Below are 10,353 nucleotides of genomic sequence, written 5' to 3' on the forward strand. Positions count from 1 at the left end.
CTGACTTTGTTACCTGGTATATTGTATATATGTTTATTGTATATTGTATATTTGTTTATTTGAAATAATCAAGGATGGGGGAGAGGAAGGGCAAAGGGGACAAAAACATGAAAAGGGATATCAAGTTTCGAGAAGTAATGTACCCATTACCTGATGAATGTAACTATAGCTCCTCTTTATATTATCCTGACAATAAAATAAAATAAAAATCTGTTTAGGTAACAAGAGAATAATAAATATTTATAATAAGTATAGCTGACTAGCTGCACCTCAACTCTCATTTCTTGTTCTTCTCTAGAATCTGGGGTAAAATGGACTTGTCCTCAGTGTGTGTGTGTGTGTGTGTGTGTGTGTGTGTGTGTGTGTGTGTTCATATACTAGGACTAGGTAACTGGTTGATCATGATCTATTTCTGATCACATCAATGACATTATAATGATATTATTTGTAGATTTATAATAATAAGTGTTGCTATCTTAATTGTATTTTTGGGGTAATACTATGCTTGGAACTTATGCTTGCTTGCTAAATAAGTACTCTAATAAGTAAATCACACCTCAATCTTTCTTTTGCTTTTGTTCTTTCGTTTGTCCTACACTCCCTCCCTTTTCCACTCTCCCTCCTTTTCTCTTGTTCTTTTCTTAACTTCCTTCCTTCCTTCCTTCCTTCCTTGCTTCCTTCCCTCCCTCCATCTTTCCTAACTACCTTCCTTCCTTTCCAGTGGTGAGGCTTGAACTCAGGGCCTAGGCGTTGTCCTTGAGGTTTCTCAAGTCTAATGGTTTACTTGAGCCACTGCACAACTTCCAGCTTTCTCTGTATGTGGTACTGAGGAATCAAACCCAGTGCATGCTAGGCAAGCACTCTACCACTGTGCCACACTCCCAACTTCCTAACTTCCTTCCTTCCTTCCTTCCTTCCTTCCTTCCTTCCTTCCTTCCTTCCGTCCTTCCTTTCTCTCTTTTTCCTTCTTTCTTTTTTCTTCCTTCTTTTCTTTCTCTTCCTCCCTTCTTTTCTTTTCATTTCTTCTTTCTTTCATTCTTTACATTTCATTTCTTTCTTTTTCCTTTTCCTTTCTTTTCACCCTTATGTATCAATCCTGAGTACCTACAATTGAAGATGTGAGCCAGCAGTACTGGCTCATTTTTTTTTACGTGGTTACTAAGTTTAATTCAGCTATATCCAATTCTACTTCATAAAAGTAACAAAATGTTCCTATCAAAATTGCATTGTGATGTGAGGACAGGTTTCTGGTTTTCATACAGCTGTAGAAAAAATTTGGCACCAAATGCACTTAAAAGAAGTGTTAAGGCTTAAGAAAAATACAGACAAGTAATTTCTCAGTGTGAGAAGGATGGTGAGAAGAATATTCATCCACACACAGGCATCCCAGTGGTCCGATGTAAATGTAACCCCACCACTGGACTCAGCCCAATCCACAGCCTCACAGGAAGACAGGGAAAGTAAGGCAGGGCACTCTGCTGCCCAGAGAGCTGCAGGTACCTGGGCTACTATTGTAGGATCCTTCTCCATCCACTAATCCCTATCTGTGGGCAGAACTGGAGATCACCATTTTTTGGACCAATACAGTAACGCTGGATTTCTTCTTGGCAATCCGATTCAGAATTCACAGGTCAAATTCTCATGGCTCATTGCTATCATCAGGTAACTTGCTAGTAAGTTAAACAAGTTACTGTGTTTTGGTTTCAAAAGTTAAGAATCATTTATGGCATTTCTTTTAAACAGGAAAAAAATGCCCTAAATTTGAAATGACCTTATAAATGATTTTAACTACAACCCATTTGCAATATTAAAATCACATGCGATATTTGTGTCTTGGTTCCAAGAGTCTGCAGGACAAATGAAGGGGAAAGAAGCTCTTTGGTTGACAAAGCCCTGTGCAGACCTCTCAGTAGGTCAGGAATAGTAAACAGAGCTCCATGGGCACTTATGCAGCTAAGCAAACACGAGTGTGATTATAGGAGGTGCTGCTTTTCTTAAGCTTAATAATGCCAAGAACACCTGGCATCTGCCCTGAGCTTTGCAGACAGGAGCCACACAGCTCCCAGCCCCTCTGGGCTGAGCAAAGATTTCTCCCAGAAAATGTGACACAACTTACAGCAGCCCAGAACCTCTGCTGGCCAACTACTCTTGACATCCTGGCCAAAGTCGCAGGGGATGGGAAAAATCTCTTTTTCTTCTTTGGTGTGCCTGAGAAAGGGACTCTTCCTGCCCCCAGATGTTGAAAATGGAGTCCATAGGCATTTATGAGAAGCTGATATTTAAAAACAGCTTTTCAGGTATTATTAAAGAAACTGACCTACAAACCCAAGGTTCCTAAGCATGTCTTCTTCCCACCACTATAGGAACAAGGAAAGAAAAGAAGAAACTGAGTAAGCTCAGGGCTTGGAAGAATCTGAATGATTTTTGCCTATTGCAGAGGCTAGGTAGAGGGTCTCTGGTAGGAAGAACTGTGGAGGGGGCCTAGACTTACAGGTGATGAAACAAACAAAAAGAACAATCTAGAAGTAAAGCCAGCACGACAAGGAGCAAAGCCAGCTCCTGTAGATTTGTATGAGACTGGGTCATTGCTTTATATTCTGGAATGGACAATTAATTCAGAGAATTAGGGTATAAAAATCTCCCACAAAGCAGAAGACTGAGAACTGGTTTTTGTTGACTGGTATCAGGGAAAAACAAGCTGTTTTGAGAAGACTGCAGGGCAACACACTGGGTGTGAAATGCAAAGGCGGTGGGGTTGGCAGGGGATCTTGAAAGGGAATTCTATTCGGATGGATGGCAGCACGCCCCCACCAGGGGGCATTTAAGGCAGAGACCACCACTTTCCCAGTGCTTCCATCTCCAGAGACAGATGGGCTGTTTGGATTTTCTTTCATCCACTCCTGGATACCTGACCAGCCAGCAGACTGCTGGAACCAAGACGGGGAGGGCCTGGCCAACCTTCTTCTTCCATCTTCGTTTTGCTCAAATGCATGGATACCGAGTCCCATTTTATCCCTAAATGTGTTTCTCAGCAGTCTACAAGGCACAGTCTTCTGTGTGGCTCTTAAACATGGAAACAAAGCCACTGAGCAGCCAGCCTCTGTGCAATAACCCTCTCCCACCCATTAGTGTGCATTAAAGGAAACACTAACATTCGATACCCTATCTCCCAAGCGTCTGGTCTGGCTACAGCAAGGCAGGAGTCTCTCAGTAGAAGGAGATGCTGGATTTGCCTCCTGAAGGGTTCAGGACCTTGTTGTGGGAGCAAGGCCCGGGGCCCCAGCCTGGGCTCGTGGTTATCCACTGCATGTGTGGGCTCAGGTGCCTTCGTGTGGTCCGCTCTGGAGTGGCCTTTCTCACCAGGCTCTTCTTGGAGCAAGGCGCTGGTTGCAGCTTTAAGGTCAGATTTCGTGGCATCTCCTTCACACAGCAAAACATGGTCCTGGGGGATTTGTCCTCTTTGGTATGTTCTGAGGTCCTTCAGTTGGTCCAAAAATATTAGATTCCATCCTATTCGGCCTGCTTGAAGGAACTGCTTCTTCTGAACTCCCCAAAATATTGCTTGCTTCGCCACCTGGGGGCTTCATGGTCCTGGAATTCAGGCGACCACCCTCGCCGTCCGCACCCTGGAACATGTCGGCAGCGCCCCGTGCCTCCTCAGCCTCAGAGACCTCATTTTTATGTTTTGATGTATCACCTGCAATAAAATAAATTCATAAATAAGTAATGAAAATAATAGGCAAGAGAAGACTAGAGTTTCAAACTAAATTTTTCACTCTTCACTCAAAGTTGGTGCTTTACAACTTTAGCCACATCCCACATCCTGCTTTTTTTTTTTTTTCTGGTTAATTGGAGATAAGAGTCTCACAAATTTTCTTTCCAGGCTGGCTTTGAACTTCTGTTCTCATATTTTGGTCTCCTGAGTAGCTGGGATTACAGGTGTGAGCCACCAGCACTGGGTTTATTTTTTTATACAGGGTCTGGCATTTTTGCCCAGAACTGGCTTTAATCCCTCTACTGACACTGGGATTATAGGCTTGAGCCTCCAGACCTGGTCCTTCATGTTCCTAGAGAAACTGCAGGCACTTCATTACACCTTTTACTGCCCCCCTAGAGGAAAACTCAGTACTGATATTGCTCTTTCAAAAGGGCAGGGTTTTCTGCTTCTTTTCAGTGATAGGGAGTTTGAACTCAAGGTCTTGCTTGTGTAGGCAAGTACTATCCCACTTGAGCCATGCCTCCAAACCTACTTGTTTTCTTTACAGAATATTCAACAGGAAACATTTCTTCAAGGTCTGCTAGATTCTAGAGAGTAAGCAAAGTGCTTACATAGTCTCCCTGCCCAGGAAGAGCAAACAGGAAAAAAAAATCTAACTTTATTTTATTTCCCACTGATTTTTATACATTTCCATAATTTTGAATTCCATACGGGTCTTTATTTTCCTCTGTCTCCCATGTGCTAATCCCACCAGGAAAGATTTTAAGGTACCTAAGAAGTCTTAAATTAATCCCTTAGGGTAAATACACTACTTTCCTATTACCCACATCATTGCAGTTATAGCCCTTGTCTAGCTGCTGTCCCAAGTCTCAAGTCTCAAGAGAACCATAAAGGGGAATTAGAAATTAGAGCAAAGTGTAATAAGATCACAGATGGAAAGCTAGATCAGGTAGAGTTCTATAAGGCAAATATTGATGTGAATCAATGCCTTAATCAGAACATGTGGCTGGTTCAGTGTGAGCAACTGTGAAGCAATGAAACCAGAGAAAGCAAAGTCAGGAAATTAAGATGCAGGCTGACACAGAGGCCCAAACACACAAGTGAAGGAAGCACACTTGATATAGCAGAACTATGGTTACTTGGCCAATGCTGTATTATTTGAGCAACAACTCCAACCCAGCTGGATATTTATTTTTTGAGATGGAATCTCTTCGACATTTATGATTGGATTGGTTTTGAACTGTGATCCTCTGGGCCTTAAGTCTCCTTTGTAGCTATGATTGAATATGCAAGCCAGCAGTACTGGCTCATTTTTATGTTTTCATGTATCACCTGCAATAGATTAAATTCATAAATAAGTAGTGAAAAATAATAGGCAAGAAAAGATTAGAATTTCAAATTACAGAGGATCTTCTGAGAAACCATTTTGTAAAACTGAACATTTCCAATGAGAATTACCAAATAGACAGACCTGAATTGTCTAAAGATGTGATATGATTTTTGGTTAAGCTGTTTTATAGCTTTCTGAAGTGACAAATTATGTTGAAACTGTCATGCTACCAAGTATTTAAACATTCTTTCATTTATGGAAGTGGGTTAGAATACAAGAGGCAATTCCTTAAGCAAATAGATTTCAGCTCCACACAATGATAATAAAAATTCTAATATGACAGTACCATTATTTCTCTTTTTTTCTTTTCTTTTTTTTTGCCAGTCCTCAACTTGAACTCAGGGCCTGGGCACTGTCCTTGGACACTTTTTGCTCAAGGCTAGTGCTCTGCCACTTGAGCCACAGCACCACTTCTGGCTCTTTCTGTGTATGTGGTACCCAAGAATTGAACCCAGGACTTCCTGCATGTTAGACAAGCATTCTACCACTAGATTAGCCTTCCAGCCCCAACAGTACAATTATTATTTAAAAGTGTTTCTAAAACATCTACTATTAGGTGGCTCTGTTTCTAGGTATTGATGATAAAGTAAATAATATAGTAGACAGAAAATCTGCTTCCATAGAGTTTACATTTTAACAGGACTGAGTGGGAAAAAAGTCTAACAAATAATTTGCTTAGTGTTTTCAAGAGAGGATAATAAGACAAAGAAAGGTAAAACAGGATGAGGAAGATGAGGATTGATGGGGTCTGGGAATGACTGTAATAATAAGAATAATTACTGGTGAGGCCAGGAAAGCCAATCATTCTCATAATCAGGAGGACCTTCTCAGTAAAAATATTAGTTAATGAAAAAGATCTTAGGAAGGTATGCCTGATGTATTTGAAGGTTAGAAAAGGTTATCACAAAGCCAAGAGCATGGCCTAGTGGTCTCCAAGGATAGCACCCAGATCCTGAGTTCAAGCCAAGGACTGACAAAAACAAAGGAAAAAAACGAAAGAAAGAAAGAAAGAAAGAAAGAAAGAAAGAAAGAAAGAAAGAAAGAAAGAAAGAAAGAAAGAAAGAAAGAAGGAAGGAAGGAAGGAAGGAAGGAAGGAAGGAAGGAAGGAGGCAGTCATCATAGTAGGAAAAGATGGTGGGGCAGGCTTCTTTCTCCCAGAAAAGAACAGGAGGAAGGGAGAAGATAGAGGTGGAGCTGTGACAGTTCACTGTCCTGTATATTTACAAGTAATCCAGAGGGAAATAAGGATGCTAGAGTTTCAAGGAGAGGAAAAGTGTAATCTTTCTTCCTATTGACTGCATCATCTATGAGAATCGGGAGGCCAGGGTGAGAGTATGATCAGATGAGAGGTCTTGAGTGCTGACTTAGCTCCTAGCCCAGTGCTGTGGTCTTTCCATACTTGAGAAGTATAGATAAGAAAATGAAGATGCAGAGAAGCCCTTGTACCATAGCTTACAAGGGCTGTTAAACCTTTAACATCAAGCCCTCTGGTGTTTTCCACACTATCATGAATATACAAATAAGATGTATTTAGGAAATATGCACCTGAATCCAGGGGGATGGAGCCACGTGCAAGGTAAACCTGGCAAGGCTTTTATACAAGGCCTTATGGAAGAGATAGAGATCTAGAAGTCCATGAAATTAGAGGTATATCATCACAAACTGTGACTAATTCTACAGGAAAATGAAATGTGTTATAAAAACACATAAAAATTTAGATAAATGGATCAGAGTGGGAAAGACTTACAATGTAAGTTACCAGGAGATATCTGGTGGAGAAAATGAAATCCTTCAGAAAGAATTGAGGGACTGTTTCAAGTAAAAGCATAGAAACAGTTAAGAGATAACGCCAGGTACCAAGGGAAGGTCAGAGGAGAGGAGGAGATATTTATGTATGCATGTGCGTGTGTGTGTGTGTGTGTGTGTGTGTGTGTGTGTGTTTGTGTATAGGGGCGAGGAGATGCTAAGTAAGTAAAAAGTATGCTGAATTCAAGTCCTAGTGCCAACACACACACACACACACACACACACAAGTCTAGTCCTCTACAACAACTTGAACTATGTCTCCATCTCTGGCTATTTGTCAGCTAACAGGAGAGAAGACTCTTTTGGATTTGTTGGTCCATGTTTATCTCTAACCATGAACCTCAGATGTCAGCCTTTTAGGTAACTAGGAATATAGGCCTGAGTTGCTGCTAAGGAAACAGTTTAATGATGGGAAATCACTTCTAATCTCATATCAAAGTATGTGACCATCTTTACTATTTTCAGTTCTGGAGTATTCTGGATTCTTGTCCTTGAGACTTGCCTGCCAAGACCTAAAGCCAAGAGACTTTTCTAAACTTATTCAACAAGCTGTAAATATTAACCTCCTCTCCTATGCTGGTATCAAATCTTAACCACTCATGAGAAGATTGTGAACCTGAGTTTGGACAGTCTGAGAAGAAGGGCACAGCCTGCCATGTTAGGGCTAAAAGGGGGAAAGACTACCTACTCCATGTGCTTGCTTGCCAGTTTGGTGGGTAACACAATATTCTTGGAATGCACATCTTGCCTTGCCAAGTTCACATCTGTATTCCTGTATAACTCAACATCTCAATTGTGTTTCTAACAACTGCAACTCAGTAGGGCTAAAAGAGTATCATTTCACATTATAAAGTAAAGAGAATACTGTGGGAGACTGGGAGATTGGGAGGAATTACAAAGAACACATCCACAGAGGAATGGTTTGTAATGGATGGACAAATTTCCTTAGACAATCAATAAAAGATAGACATGAAGCCTGGCATTTGTGGATCACACCTGTAAACCCTAACTACTCAGGATGCTGAGATCTGAGATTTGCAGTTATAAGTCAGCCTAGGGAGAAAAGTCCCCGAGATTCTTATCTTCAATTAACCAGGACCTGTGGCTCTCAGTGTTAGCACTGAGAGAAAAATAAACACAAACAAGAGAAAGCATGAGACCTCACTCCAAGCCCAGGGATAGACAGAGAAAGAGAAAAAAGAGAAGAGAGGAAAGAAGGGAAGGTGGGAGGGATTGGATTGTTGTGAAAGACAAAATTAACCAAATTAGAGTGAAGGCATCTCTGGGGAAAATACCATAGAGAAACACCAATTGATAGTTACAATATGCCAGTAAGTGTTCAAAAGCAACTGTGATTTATTATCTTATTAATGACTGTATAGACATCAAGAGGTACAGACTAATATTTGTGGTTTTTCTTTTTTAAATGAGTTGATGGAAACAAGAGATTAGGAAAATTGGTAGAAGTCACTAAATTGTCAAGTGGCATTGTTAAATGCCACATTTTCCACTTCTTGTAACATCTGCTGTGACTCCCCCATAGCACCTATCTTATCTTAATTTGTAGATTTGTGTCCACAAATGGGCTGTCTATTTGAAGTGCCATAACTTCACTCAAGATAGAATTTAACTATCTACAATCAAATATCATGTAAAATTTCTAAAAACTGTATCCTTCCCAGCCCTTTCTCAGATTTGTCTCCACTCCACTTCAATCAGTTGTGGGAACACTGGTAGTCTCAGGGCTAATGATAAAATACTAACATAATACATCCTTCATTTCAGAGACTAGGAATAGTTCTATTGCCAGGCAGATAATTTGACTCATACAGATGATTGTTTTAGTTTGTGCTAGCATTTCATCCCTTTTTATAGATTTTCAGAAATGCATTTTGGTTGTTATGTTTCTGAAGAACTGTATTACTCAAGAGTGACTGTAAAACTACACAAAGTGGCTGCCACGAAGGCAGCCATTACTGCTATTAGAAAATGTAGGACACAATCTCAAGTGAAGATTAAACTCAGCTTTCTCTTATTGAAGCATGATTGTCTGTGTTGCTAGAAATGTCCCTGGAGTCCCTGCAAAATGGAATCACTTAAACAATGACATGGAAATCTTTATAATAAATACCTAAAATGAAGGCATCAGCACTAAAAAAAAGTTTATCTTTTATTCCTACAATTACATTTTCATTGCAATGAATCTCATACATTTAATCTACAGCCAGCTCAATATTTTTCTTATTAGTTATCTCCATTCTTATTCAGGTATTATGGTACTCACTATAGATCTCTAATCAATACAATTTTACCAACAAAGAAAATATCTACCATATGCAAAGCAAACAATGCTTAACAGGGAAAATAGAGCAGTCTTTGAATATTTGTATGTGGAAAGATACAAAACAGATTAAGCAATTCTTACAAAGTAGGATTTCTTGGAGGAGATGCAATTAAGTGGAATCTTGTATAGTTACTGGTTTCAATGGAAAGCATCTGGCAAACCTTACGTTCGCAAGAAAGAGGTGCCACCACTGGCTCAAATCTCTGGTCCAAACTACCAGGAAATAGAGATCAAAGGATTGTTGTCCATAGCTGGCCTAGACAGGAAGGTCTGTGAGATTTTTTTTATCATGAAGTAACCACCAAAAAGCCAGAAGAGGAGCTATGGCTCAAGGAATAGATGCAGAAAAAGCATTTGACAAAATTCTATTACACGTGTGCTCCCAGCCCAAGAAGCTGAGATCTGAAGATTATGATTCAAAGCTATCCCAAGCAGGAAAGTTCACGAGACTCTGACCCTAATTAACCACCAAAAATCTGGAAGTAAAGCTGTGGCTCAAGTGATAGAGTATGTATTAGCTTTGAGCAAAAAGTCCAGAGACAGTACTCAGGCCTTGAGTTCAAGTTCTAGAACCAACACACACACACACATACAATTTTCAAATGATCTCTCCACATCCACATATTATTTTTTATTGTGTTCCCCATATTGCGATCAAAGTGATATTTTTTTAAAAAGCTGATTTCTTCTTTGCTTTAACTGTACTAGTGGTTAGTTGGCATGTGCATCTATACATACATACATACATACATACATACATACATACATACATACATATATACATACATAATTATTTACTCCTGTTCACATATCTAGTCTTATTTCACAATTTCCTGAAATTTATATTTTCTTTTTCTATTTCTATTTTATTTTTATTCTTGAAATAATATATAGAGGGGTTACAGTTACATTCTTGCACATTAATACTCCTTTTCAGGTCTTTGTCCCCACCGCCCCCTTCCAATCATCTTGTTTTCCTTCCTTCCCTTTCCTATTTCAAATAAACAAATATATGTATATACAATATACCAGATAACAAAGTTAGATACAATAAGAGATTAACAAAAGGACAAATAAAGAGAAGAGAAATAACAT

General features: G+C 39.7%; 1 pseudogene; it reads right to left on the bottom strand.

The window, feature by feature from the left end:
• Window positions 1-3,207: 3,207 nt before the first annotated feature.
• On the bottom strand, window positions 3,208-3,635 carry LOC150068951 (jupiter microtubule associated homolog 2 pseudogene; annotated as a pseudogene).
• Between the last annotated feature and the right edge of the window lie 6,718 nt (window positions 3,636-10,353).

This window comes from Megascapheus bottae, chromosome 1 (genome assembly GCF_031878675.1).
Source record: "Megascapheus bottae isolate mThoBot1 chromosome 1, mThoBot2.hap1, whole genome shotgun sequence".
Lineage (NCBI taxonomy): Eukaryota > Metazoa > Chordata > Mammalia > Rodentia > Geomyidae > Megascapheus > Megascapheus bottae.